Source organism: Gorilla gorilla, chromosome X (genome assembly GCF_029281585.2).
Source record: "Gorilla gorilla gorilla isolate KB3781 chromosome X, NHGRI_mGorGor1-v2.1_pri, whole genome shotgun sequence".
In the NCBI taxonomy this organism is placed as follows: domain Eukaryota; kingdom Metazoa; phylum Chordata; class Mammalia; order Primates; family Hominidae; genus Gorilla; species Gorilla gorilla.
Genome location: NC_073247.2, coordinates 63,299,321 through 63,312,729, shown reverse-complemented (window position 1 = coordinate 63,312,729; position 13,409 = coordinate 63,299,321). Strand labels below are relative to the sequence as shown.

Genomic DNA, 13,409 nt, shown 5'->3' with positions numbered 1-13,409 from the left:
AGGGTCTCACAGCCAGCAAGGTGTGAGCTGGGGCTACAGTCATCTCAAGGCTTGACTGGGGAAAGATCTGCTTTCAAGCTGACTCATGTGGCTGTTGGCATATTCAGTCTTGCTGGCTGTTGGCTGGGGGTCACTCTCAGGTTCCTTGCCATGTGCACCCTTTCATAGGGTGGCTCACAATATGGCAGTTTGCTTCATCACAGCAATCAAGTAAGATGAGCTAGAGATAGAAGGAGAGTGCCCACATGCCAGACAGAACTCATAGTCTTTATAACTTAATTTCAGATGTGACATCCCGTCACTTTTGCAATATTCTATTCGTTAGAAGTAAGTCAGTTACTGCCGGGCACAGTGGCTCACGCCTGTAATCCCAGCACTTTGGGAAGCTGAGACGGGCGGATCACCTGAGGTCAGGAGTTCGAGACCAACCTGACCAACATGGAGAAACCCCATCTCTACTAAAAGTACAAAATTAGCTGGGTGTCGTCACGGGTGCCTGTAATTCCAGCTACTCAGGAGGCTGAGGCAGGAGAATTGCTTGAACCCGGGAGGCAGAGGTTGCGGTGAGCCAAGATCGCGCCATTGCACTCCAGTCTGGGCAACAAGTGCAAACTCCGTCTCAAAAAAAAAAAAAAAGTAGGTCAGTTACTAGGTCCAGGCCACACTCAATGGGAGGGGATTACACAAAGGTGTGAATACCAGGAGGCGGAGGGGTCATTGGGAGTCATCTTGGAGACTGACTACTATAGTTTTTCCACTGGTCCTGGTGATTCATGTTGCTTCCACATGCAAAATACATTCACCACTTCCCAAAGTCTCTCAAAGTCTCATCCAATTACAGCATTGCCCCAAAATCCAGAACATCTAAATCAGGTCCATATATCAAAGAGGCTGTTTGAGTATGGCTTCTTAACTACTATTTTTCTCCATCTTTAGATTTGTCAGACAATTGTTTTTTTGTAAAAAATTTTTTGGCCGGGTGCAGTGGCTCACGTCTGTAATCCCAGCACTTTGGGAGGCCGAGGCGGGCGAATCATGCGGTCAGGAGATCGAGACCATCCTGGCTAACACGGTGAAACCCCGTCTCTACTAAAAATACAAAAAATTAGCCGGGCGTGGTGGTGGGCGCCTGGAGGCTGAGGCAGGAGAATCGCTTGAACCCGGGACACGGAGCTTGCAGTGAGCTGAGATCACGCCACCGCACTCCAGCCTGGGCTACAGAGCGAGACTCAGTCTCAAAAAAAAAAAAAAAAAAAAAATTTTTTATTTTTATTTTGTTATAGAGACGAGATCTTACTATATTGCCCAGACTGTTCTCAAACTCCTGGGCTCGAACAATCCTTCCACCTTGGCCTCCCAAAGTGCTGGGATTACAGGCATGAGCCACCGTGCCTGGCTGATTTGTGAGACTTAAGAGGCAAGTTATCTGTCCCCAACACACCCTAGGTACAATGGTGGGATAGCCATAGGACAACTACTACAGACATTCTGGTTCAAAAAGAGGGGAAATGGGAGACATAAAGGAGTTACTGGTCTATAACAACTCTGAAATCCAGCTGGGAAAATGGAAGTTTCTTGATTAGATGTCAAGGCCTGGGAATAATATTCTAAGGCTCTGCCCTCTGACCTCTTGGTTTTACCCTCTGTGCCTTCCTTTTTCATGAAAGGCAGCAAATGTTTGCAGCTGAACAGTTTCCCCAGTTTGCTTCCTGCCAGTAGAATTTTGGGGGTCCAGTGGCTTTTTTTCATTTTGTCCTGTCTGTAATCAGCTGCCACCAAGAAATAGTTCCACAGGGGGACTTGGGTTACTGTTCTGTTGGCAGGTTGGGCACTCAGCAGTGGCTTATAGCCAGATTGGTCTTGGTGGAAGTCCATATTGTGGAGTCCATGCATAACCTCCATGCCTGCCACCATGGCCATTTTGTTCAGGAATCCATTGGGCAAAGAAAAGGGTGACAGATAAGAGACTGACTGACATCACAGAACAGGACACCTACCTGTCTACTTGATTGAGCTCCTCTTCTGCAGTGGACTCTCTCTGGTGCTTATTTATGTGGGACGTGAATATCTCTGCCCATTCCAAGAGGGACAGCCATATGCTCTTCCTCAGACCTCGTCAATAATATTTCAGTCCTGTTATTTCCAAGTCCTTCACCATTTAGCCGAATCATTAACAACTACTCATGAAACAGTGGAAACCTATCTATACCTCTGACCAGCTATGTGACCAGGCAGTTGTTCTACTGGGAGAATTTCCCTTCTCACTGTCCTTCAGGATCAACCCTAAGTAGGGCTGTAACACTACAGCTAGCTACTTCAGCAGGGCCAGCATATCATGCAGGGCTATGTATAAACCAAGCTGGAATAGAATATTGTATCCCTTAGTCACCTGGTCACAGGGAATTCCCCATGAGGCTTCAGGTGTGGGTGAGAGAGGGATGGCAGTACAGCAGTTGGGAGTATGATTCACTTGCTCAGGCAGCTTATTCATCATCTAGGCCTGCTTGTATAACTCTATTCTATTCGGTGGTGGAGTGCTACTGCACATAGATAACTTCATGGCTTGATGAGACAGTTAACACACAACTCACCATGGGGAGCTCAGCTTGCCTGGGTCACTTGGAGTCCTATGCTCAGCCATTCATTCACAAAATAGACCCACTTTTCCATTTTTTTTTTCTCTGCTCCTGGGACTTCTGTTATCACGATATTGCCACCTCCAATTTTATCCCCCATTTCTTGAGTCTTTAACTTGCTCTTCAGCTGTAGTCCTCCTCCCCTTTATGCCATCTATACTGTGTAGATTCCAGTAGTATATCCAAGAACTGGAGAAATCACCACAGGATTTCTTCTGGGTCCAGTGTAAGAAAGACTCAGATCAAAACTTCATGTATAACCCCATCCCACTCTGACTGATGGGCTGCAGTGGCAATCTGGATCACCAGAGATTAACATTAATTCAGAACCAATATCCAGTCTATTTCAAAGGCCTGGATATCTCCCTGTCCCCAGTGTACAATGACTGTGGCTGCAGGTCTCTGTGAGGAAAGCAAGGAGGGAGATTTTGCCATCCACACTTGTGAAAAGTGTAGCAAGGTCCTTCTTTAGATGGACCCTCCCCTTCATTCAAGGGGCTCTGGTCTACGAACTGGGGAAGAGGCTGGGATGCCACATTTTTGAGGACAAGATCAGGCCTCCATTTTCCAGAGTAGAAGATTATTGGGGTTATATAACAACTAGGACTTTATCAGGCTACCTATTTTGGTCCTAGGGAAACTATCCTTAATTATCCACTGTTATACAAACCTCCACAGGTCAAACCTGATTATTGCTATGGCTCTGCTATCCATTATAAGAACCAGACCCAACTTCTCTTTGGAGATGAACCTGTCACCTCCATTGAAATCAGGGAGCCCATTCATGATTTCTCACCATGACCCTCACCTGCAGAAATAAATCACTGCAATGCTTTATAATACTGGTACTCATTCATGTACTAGTTAAGGTAAAGCTAGCTCCTGGGACAGAAAAAAATTTTCTGAGATTTAAGACAAGTTTACTTCTTGCTTCTGTAGTATTCCAAAACAGGTGTTAATAATTGAGTTTCCCTCTTCTAAGTGATGATTCAGAGGCCTAGGCACTTTCTGTCTAGAAGGTCTGCCATCTTCAAAACATGGTCATCATTGTATTTATTGTCATCTCCATCCTAAATAGCCAGAAGAGGAAAAGACCATGTGGGAGGTTTCTATGAGCCAGATGTAGCACACATCACTTCTCATATTCCATTAGCCAGAACTCAGACAATGGGCATACCCAACTGTAAGGGACACTGACAAATGTAGTCTAAATCTGTCCCTAGGAGGAAGAGGAAACAAGTTTAATGACCACTTAGCTAGTCTCTACCACAGTGTATTTCTCAAAGTCCTGTGAAAGGAATGTCAATGTCCACATAGTCAAAAGGGTGAGTTGAATGTGTTACATATGACTAATCGATTCCAACATTCTTGTTGCCCTAAACGATGGATTCCCCTGCCTACACTGTACCATGGAATTTCTGGCATCTTAACCTCATTTAACACAAGCTACTATTGAGTAGAGGTTTTGGTCAATCAATAGAACAATTTTTGGAAATACTCCTAGTTGCTTCAACTAACAAAGTACATCCAGGATTGCTGATGAGTGTACCCATACTGAAAAGTTTGGTCCTACCCAAACCAGATAAAGACATCACAAGAAAATAAAATTACAGACAAATATCCTTTATGAATATAGATGCAAAATCCCCAACAAAATACTAGCAAACTAAATCCAACAGCATATTAGAAGTAGGATACGTCTTGGCCAAGTGGGATTTATCTTAGGAATGCAAGAATGGTTCAACATAAGAAAATCGATCAAGGTAATAACATCACATTAATAGAACAAAGGAAAAGAAACACATGATCATCTCACTTGATGCAGAAAAGGCATTTCAGGCTGGGTGTGGTAGCCAACACTTATAATCCCAGCACTTTGGGAGGCTGCGGTGGGAGGACTGCTTGAAGCCAGGAGTTCGAGACCAGCTTAGGCAACATAGCAAGACCCCATCTCTACAAAAAAATTTTAAAAATTAGCTGGGCATGGTGATGTGTGTCTGTACTCCCAGCTACACGGGAGGCTGAGGAAGGAGGCTCCTTTGAGTCCAGGAGTTTGAGGCTGTAGTGAGCTATGATCATGCCACTGCACTCCAGCCTAGGTGACAGAATGAGACCTCATCTCTCTTAAAAAAATAAAAAAGGCATAGAGCTAATAAATTCAGCAAAGTTGCAAGGTGCAAGATCAACACATAAAAAGCAGTGTGCTTTTATACACTAGCAATGAGCAATCCAAAATGAAGTTAAGAAAACAATTCAATTTACAATAGCATCTAAAAGAATAAAATATCTAGGAATAAATTTAATCAAGGAGGACAAAGACTTGTACATTGAAAACCATGAAACATTGGTGAAAGAAATTAAAGATCTAAAGAAATGGAAAGGCGTCTCATGTTCATAGATTGGAAGACTTAATACTGATAAGATGTTGATACTAGCCAAAGTGATCTACAGATTCAACACAGTCCTTATGAAAATTCCAACAGCTTTTTTGCAGAAATGAAAAAGCTAGCGGGGTGCGGTTGCTTATGCCTGTAATCCCAGCACTTTGGGAGGCTGAGGCGGGCGGATCACGAGGTCAGGAGTTCGAGGCCAGCCTGGCCAACATGGTGAAACCCCGTATCTACTAAAAATAATTTAAAAAAATTATCCGGGCATGGTAATCCATGCCTGTAATCCCAGCTACTTGGGAGGCTGAGGCAGAAGAATTGCTTGAACCTGGGAGGCGGAGGTTGCAGTGAGCTGAGATCGCGCCACTGCACTCCAGCCTGGGTGACAGAGCGAGACTCCGTCTCAAAAAAAAAAAAAAAAAAAAAAAAGAAATGAAAAAGCCGATCCTCAAATTCATATGGAATTACAAGGGGCCGTGAATAGCCAAAACAATCTTAGAAAAAAAAAACAAAGTCAAATGGCCAATTTTTTTTTTTTCAAGACACAGTCTTGCTCTGTTGCCCAGGCTGGAGTGCAGTGGCGTAATCTTGGCTCACTGCAGTTTGAGGCTCACTGCAGCCTCAAACTCCTGGGCTCAAATGATCCTCCTACCTCAGCATCCCAAGTAGGTGGGATTTAAAAGGCATGTGCCAATACACCCAGCTAATTTTTTTTTTTTTTTTGTAGAGACAGGGTCTCACTCTGTTGCCCAGACTGGCCTCAAACTCCTGGGCTCGAGCAGTCCTCCCACCTCAGCCTCCCAAAAATGTTGGGATTACAGGTGTGAGCCACTGTGCCCAGCCACCAATTGATTTTTTACAAGAGTGCCAAGTCCATTCAATGGGGGGAGAGAGTAGTCTCTTCAACAGATGGTGCTGGGACAACTGGGTTTTCACATGCAAAAGTATGAAGTTGGATGCCTACTTCACACCAGATACCATTAACTCAAAATGGATTAATGACCTAAATTTAAGTCCTAAAACCATAAAACTGGAGGAAAACATAGGAGTTAATGTTCATGACCTTGGATGTGGCAACAGTCTCAGATGTGACACTACAAGCATGAGCAACAACAGAAAAAACAGATAAATTGGACTTCATCAGAATTAAAAATTTTGTGCATCAAAGGACATCAAGAAAGTGAAAAGACAGCCTACAGAATAAGATAACATATTTGCAGTCATATATCTGATAAGGATTTACTATCCAGAATATACAAACAACTCCTACAACTCAACAACAAAAAGACAAGCAATTCAATTTAAAAATGGGCAAAGGAGGCCAGGCGCAGTGGCTCACGCCTGTAATCCCAGCACTCTGAGAGGCCGAGGTGGGCGGATCACCTGAGGTCAGGAATTCGAGGCCATCCTGGCCAACATGGTGAAACACATCTCTACCAAAAATGCAAAAATTAGCTGGGCGTGGTGGCATGTGCCTGTAATCCCAGCTACTTGGGAGGCTGAGGCAGGAGAATCACTTGAACCTGGGAGGTGGCAGCTACAGTGAGCCTTTCCAGAAATTTTTATGTTATATATAGTTTACCACAATGAAAAAGTTTGGCCCAGCCAGGCGCAGTGGCTCACACCTGTAATCCCAGCACTTTGGGAGGCTAAGGTGGGTGGATAACCTGAGGTCGGGAGTTCGAGACCAGCCTGACCAACATGGAGAAACCCGTCTCTACTAAAAATACAAAATTAGCCAGGCCTGGTGGTGGATGCCTGTAATCCCAGCTACTCGGGAGGCTGAGGCAGGAGAATCACTTGAAATCGGGAGGCGGAGGTTGTAGTGAGCCGAGATCAAGCCATTGCACTCCAGCCTGGGCAACAAGAGCGAAAATCCGTATCAAAAAAAAACAAAAAACAAAAACGGGTGGCTCATGCCTGTAATCCCAGCACTTTGGGAGGCCGAGGCGGGCTAATCATGAGGTCAGGAGATCGAGACCATCCTGGCTAACACAGTGAAACCCTGTCTCTACTAAAAATACAAAAAATTAGCCAGGCGTGGTGGTGGGCGCCTGTAGTCCCAGCTACTCGGGAGGCTGAGGCAGGAGAATGGCGTGAACCCAGGAGGCGGAGCTCGCAGTGAGCTGAGATCGCTCCACTGCACTCCAGCCTGGGAGACAGAGCGAGACTCCGTCTCAAAAAAAAAAGTTTGGCCCAATCAAAAATTACACTTCTTTTTCCCGATCTATCATCCATAGAATCAGTTCTCGCATATTATGGAGGTTTCTTTTTTTCTTTTTCTTTTTTTTTTTTTTTTGAGACATGGTCTCACTCTGTCACCCATATTATGGAGGTTTCTGCCAGTATAAATTAGCTAAATCTTATCATTTGTGTGTGTGTGCTTTCTCCTCATAGGTTTGACTTTACTTCCTAGGACATACAGGAATCTGAATTCAGTAATGGGTCTGGAGGCAGCAAGAGATGATACGGGTGGATCTTGAAAAGATTAGCCTAACAGTGAGAGGGTCCCCAAGTCAGGCAGGACCAGCCCCATAGACTGGGGAAGAAGGGCTGCTTCTGCTGCCAGGGGAAACTCAGTGAGGGTTGGGGTTTAGGGTGCTCAGATCTATCCAAATCAATCCTGATGTTCCTATTCCTAGTCTCAAGGTCCCATTGTTCCCTAATCAGTAGCCATGTTTTTGCATATGAGACCTGGAGATCCTATGAATTCAACCTGCGTTGTAATTCAGCAACCTGCAGGATTTGGTTTTATGTCTGATTTCAGGCTGCATCAGTCCTGTGCCTGGAAGAGATAAAAAGATTACTTAAAAACAAAAAACAAACAAACAAACAACAAATATATATATATAAATATAGGCTAGGCATGGTGGCTCACACCTCTAATCCCAGCACTTTGGAAGGCCGAGGTGGGCGGATCACTTGAGGCCAGGAGTTCAACACCAGTCTGGCCCACATGGTGAAACCCCTCCTCTACTAAACATACAAAAATTTCCGAGGCGGGCGGATCACGAGGTCAGGAGATCGAGACCATCCTGGCTAACACGGTGAAACCCCGTCTGTACTAAAAATACGAAACATTAGCCGGGCGAGGTGGCGGGCGTCTGTAGTCCCAGCTACTTGGGAGGCTGAGGCAGGAGAATGGGGTGAACCCCCGGGGGGCGGAGCCTGCAGCGAGCCGAGATCGCGCCACTGCACTCCAGCCTGGGCGACAGCGAGACTCCATCTCAAAAAAAAAAAAAAAAAAATTAGCCGGGTGTGGTGGTGGTAATCCCAGCTACTCGCGTGGCTGAGGCAAGATAATCGCTTGAACCCCGGAGGCAGAGGTTGCAGTGAGCCGAAATCACACCACTGCCCTTAAGCCTGGGTGACAGAATGAGACTCTATTTCTTTGAGCAGTTTTAGGTCCACAGCAAAATTGAGTGGAAAGTATGTATCCCATATACCCCCTGCTCCTACACAGGCACAGCTTTCCCCACTATCAACATCCCCAGCAGAGTGGTACATTCGTTATAGTCAATACACTGGCACATAATTGGTCAAGTACATAGCTTACATTAAGGTTCACTCTTGGTGTTGTACACTCTATGGGCTTTGACAAATGTATAATGACATGTATCCACCATTATAGTATCATACAGAGTAGTTTCATTGCCCTAAAAATCCTCTGTGTTCCACCTATTCATACTTCCCTCCCATAACTCCTAGCAACCTCTGATTTTTTTTACTGTCTCCATAGTTTTACCTATTCCAGAATGTTATTATTTAGGAATCATATAGTATATAGCCTTTTCAGATTGCCTTCTTTCACTTATTAATATGCATTTAAGATTCTTCCATGTCTCTTGGTGGCTTGATAGCTCATTTATCTTTATTGCTGAATAACATTCTGTTGTCTGGATGTACCACATTTTATCTATTTACTTACTGAAGGGCATCTTGGTTTCTTCCAAGTTTGGGCAGTTGTGAATAAATCGGCTATAAATATCCATTGCAGGTTTTTATGTAGTTGTAAATTTTCAAATCACTTGGGCAAATGCAAAAGAGTGTGATTGCTGAATGGTAAGGTAAGAATATGTTTAGTTTTGTAAGAACCTACCAAACTGTCTTCCAAAGTGGCTGAACCATTTTGCATTCCCACCAGCAATGAATGAGAGTTCCCGTTGCTCCATATCCTCATCAGCATTTGGTATTGTCGGTGTCCTGGATTTTGGCCATACTAATAGGTATGTGGTGGTATCTCCCTGTATTAATTTGCAAACCCTAATGACATATGATGTGGAGCATCTTTTAACATGCTTATTTGCCATCTGTATATCTGTTTTGGTGAGGTGTCTGTTCAGGTCTTTTCCCTTTTTCTTTTTATGAGGTGGGGTATTGCTGTGTTGCCCAGGCTCATCTCAAACTCCTCAGTCAAATGATCCTCCTGCCTCAGCCCTCAAGTAGCTGGGACTACATGCATGTGCCACCATGCCAGGCTTCTTTTGTCTGTTTTTAAATCGGGATGTTCCTTTTCTTATTGTTGAGTTTTAAGAGTTATGTGTCTTAAAGATCCTTTATCAGATATGTCTTTTGCAAATACTTTATACCAGTCTATAGTTTGTTTTCTCATTCTCTTGACAGTGTCTTGTTTTTTTTTTTTTTGGAGATGGAGTCTCTCTCTGTCACCTAGGCTGGAGTGCAATGGCATGATCTCGGCTCACTGCAGCTAATTTTTGAATTTTTTTTTTTCGAGACAGAGTTTTGCTCTTGTCACCCAGGCTGGAGTGCAATGGCACGATCTTGGCTCACTGCAACCTCCGCCTCCTGGATTAAAGCGATTCTCCTGCCTCAGCCTCCCAAGTAGATGGGACTATAGGCACCTGCCACCATGCCTGGCTAATTTTTGTATTTTGGTAGAGACGAGGTTTCACCGTGTTGGCCAGGCTGGCCTTGAACTCCTGACCTCGGGTGATCCACCCACCTCAGCCTTACAAAGTGCTGGGATTACAGGCGTGAGCCACCACCCCCGGATTTAATTTTTGTGTTTTTAGTAGAGATGGGGTTTCACCATGTTGGCCAGGCTGGTCTCAAACTCCTGACCTCAGGTGATCCACTCACCTCAGCCACCCACAGTGCTGGGATTACAGGATGAGCCATCGCGCCCGGGCGACAGTATCTTTTGCAGAGCAGAAGTTTTTAATCTGAATGAAGTCAAGCTTATCAATCTATTCTTTCATGGATCATGCCTTTGGCGTTGTACCTAAAAAGTTATTGCCATACCCAAGGGCACTTACATGTTCTCCTATGTTATCTTCTAGGGGTTTTATAGTTTTGCATTTTACATTTAGGTGTATGATCCACTTTGAGTTAATTTTTTGAAGGGTGTAAAGGAGATTTCTTTTTTGAGGGCAGTGAAAGAAGCTCCCCAGTGTCTGATCATGCCTTGAACTAAAAGTTTACAACCATGATCTTGCCTTTTAAAAAGTTTTTTCTTAATTATGTCAGCAATATGTATTTATTGTTGTTCATAAATGGTCAAAATATACTACCTATTATTAGACTAAAACAAGGTGTAACTTCTCAAATACAGCATCACATAGAGACAAAGAATGAAAAGGCCAGTCATGTGTATAGTTTAAAACACCCATATATACACATATACCCTCATGTCCAATACAGGCAAATGGTCTCCATTTAAAAGTTCCCAGTTTAACTTTGCTTTGAAAGCAGAAAACATTGAGTTGCAGAGGTTCTAAGATACAGAACATATTGAACACATTTCAGGCATTTAAAAAATGCACTGAAATAGCAAGAATAAAGTTCTTTTCTGGCCAGGCATGGTGGCTTAGGCCTATAATCCCAACACTTTCGGAGGCTGAGGCAGGAGAATCGCTTGAGCCCAGGAGTTCAAGACCAGCCTGGACAACATAGTGAGACCCTGTCTCAACAAAAAATAAAATATTGGCTGAGCAGAGTAGCGTGCACCTATAGTCCCAGCTACTTTGGAGGCTGAGGTGGGAGGATTGCTTGAGCCCGGGAGGTGGAGACTGCAGTGAGCCGTGATCACGCCACTGTACTCCAGCCTTGGTGACAGAGTGAGACCCTGAAAATAAAGGGTTTTTTTCTTCAAACATTTTGATCTGAGCCAAAGCAAAGAGTACATTAGAACAGACCAGAAAGACATGTACAAGTAGAACTCTTTCCTTCTCAAACATTTAACAATTTACTTATTAAACATTAAGCTGAGTCAGTTTAAATCAAATGATATAACTGATTATTACTCCAAACAGGAATCTGTTGTTTCTTAGTGTCTGTAGGTAGAAGTTTCACAGATGCAAGGACATTATTTACCTGAAGGATCATTCCTGTTACAATTAGAGGGCATTCATACAAACATTGTTTCCTGTTTTATTTGCCTTTTAAAATTGTGAAACATGACACGAAGACATTTCCTTATGTAATTACAAAACCATTAGTACACCTAACACAATTCACAATCATTCCTTACTGTCATCATAGTCAAATGAATGTCATTATATTCAGATGTTCCCAATTTAACTAAAAACATATTTTGAAAAATTATTTACAAATAAAAAACATTTTTTTTAAATGCAGGGTCTTGTTCTGTCATCCAGGCTGGAGTGCAGCACAATCATAGCTCAAACTCTAACCTCAAACTTCTGGGCTCCAGTGATCCTCCAGCTTCAGCCTCCCGAGTAGCTGCGCCTACAGGCATACACCACCACACCTGGCTAATTTTTATTTTTTTCAAAGCAGGAGTGAAAGTTTATTTAAAAGCTTTAGAACAGTAAGGAAAGGAAAGAAGGAAAGTACAACTTGGAAGAGGGCTAAGTGGGTGACTTGAGAAACCAAGTGCACCTAATTTGAATTTTTTTTGTAGAGATAGAGTTTTGCTCTGTTGCCCAGTCTGGTCTCTAACTTCCAGCCTCAAGTGATCCTTCCATCTTGGCCTCCCAAAGTGCTGGGATTACAGGTGTGAGCCACCACACCCAACCAAAATATATCTTTTAATAGTTACATTGTTTGATTCAGGATCCAAACATTGACTTTTATGGTCACCACTTCCTTACTTTTCTTTAACATTTTACCACTTAAGCATGACTTCCTATTTGTGTAGTTTAGTTTTGCCTGTTTTTATTAACATCATAGAGTCATACAGTATGTATTCTCTTGTGTTTGGTTTCTTTCATTCAACATTATGCTTTTAAGATTGATCCACGTTTTAACATATAGCTGTGCTTTATCTTCTTGCCTGTATAGTATTGAAATCAACCCAGTTTTTGCACTAAACTGAAAATTGAGAAACTTATATTTGTTTTTATCTGAGTTCCTTTCTCAGGAAACCAACCATCAGGCCTCCCAGAGACAATCGAGGAACTGAAATCTCCCATATCACCACATCCAGACAATGAGACATGCCTGCTGCCTGTTGACAAACTCCTCTTCTTTATACCTCCCGAATTTCTGTTTTCCTGCATATGGTTACGGTGAGACACCAGACCCCTCATCCAACCACCTGCTGCCTATTGACCAACTCCTCTTCCTTACTCCTCCCTAATTCTTGTTTTACGTTCCTTCCCTACTATATAAACCCCTAACTTTAGTCAATTGGAGAGATGGATTTGAGACTGGTCTCCCATCTCCTGGCTGACGTTACTGGCATTAAAGCTGTTCTTCCCTGGCAATATCCATCTCAGTGATTGGCTTTCTGTGCAGCAAGCAACCAGACCTAGGCCGAACCCCTGGTGTTCGGCAACAGTATTTCATTTTATGAATCTACCATAATCTGTCAACTCTACTTTTGAAAGGCATTTGGAACATTCTGATATTTAACTGTATAAACAATGCTGCAAGAACATTTTTGTACATATTTCCTGGTATACATAAGCAGACTTTTTTTTGTTTTGTTTTAAGACAGAGTCTTGCTCTGTCGCCCAGGCTGGAGTGCAGTGGTGCAATCTCAGCTCACTGCAACCTCCACCTCCCAGGTTCAAGCCATTCTCCTGCCTCAGCCTCCCGAGTAGCTGGGACTACAGGTGTGCACCACCACACCCAGCTCATTTTTGTATTTGTAGCAGAGATGGGGTTTCACCATGTTGACCAGGCTGGTCTTGAACTCCTGACCTCAGGTGATTTGCCCACCTTGGCCTCCCAAAGTGCTGGGATTACAGGCATAAGCCACCGCACCCGGCCCTAAGCATACATTTCTGTAGGGTGTATGACTTATTGGGACAAAAGGTATGCACATCTTTAACTTTTCTAGCTAGTGTCAAACTTTTCTGAAGTAGTTTTACTAATGTATATTCCAACCAGCAGAGTATGAAAGGTCCTATTATTCCACATATTTCCCAACCCTTGGAACAGTCAATTTTAAATTTTTGCC

General features: G+C 43.4%; 1 protein-coding gene across 6 annotated transcripts in view; it reads left to right on the top strand.

The window, feature by feature from the left end:
- KDM5C (lysine demethylase 5C) overlaps positions 1-13,409 on the top strand; it is a 67,123-nt gene that overhangs the window by 36,695 nt on the left and 17,019 nt on the right. For 3 of the 6 annotated variants that reach the window (XR_008675619.2, XR_008675622.2, XR_008675618.2), the window contains exons 26-27: positions 9,168-9,249; positions 12,354-12,513. The gene's annotated coding sequence lies outside the window, so the exon portion shown is untranslated. Of the gene's footprint in view, positions 1-9,167; positions 9,250-12,353; positions 12,718-13,409 lie in introns of those variants that run through there. The other 3 variants (XR_008675621.2, XR_008675623.2, XR_008675616.2) reach the window with 3 other exon arrangements.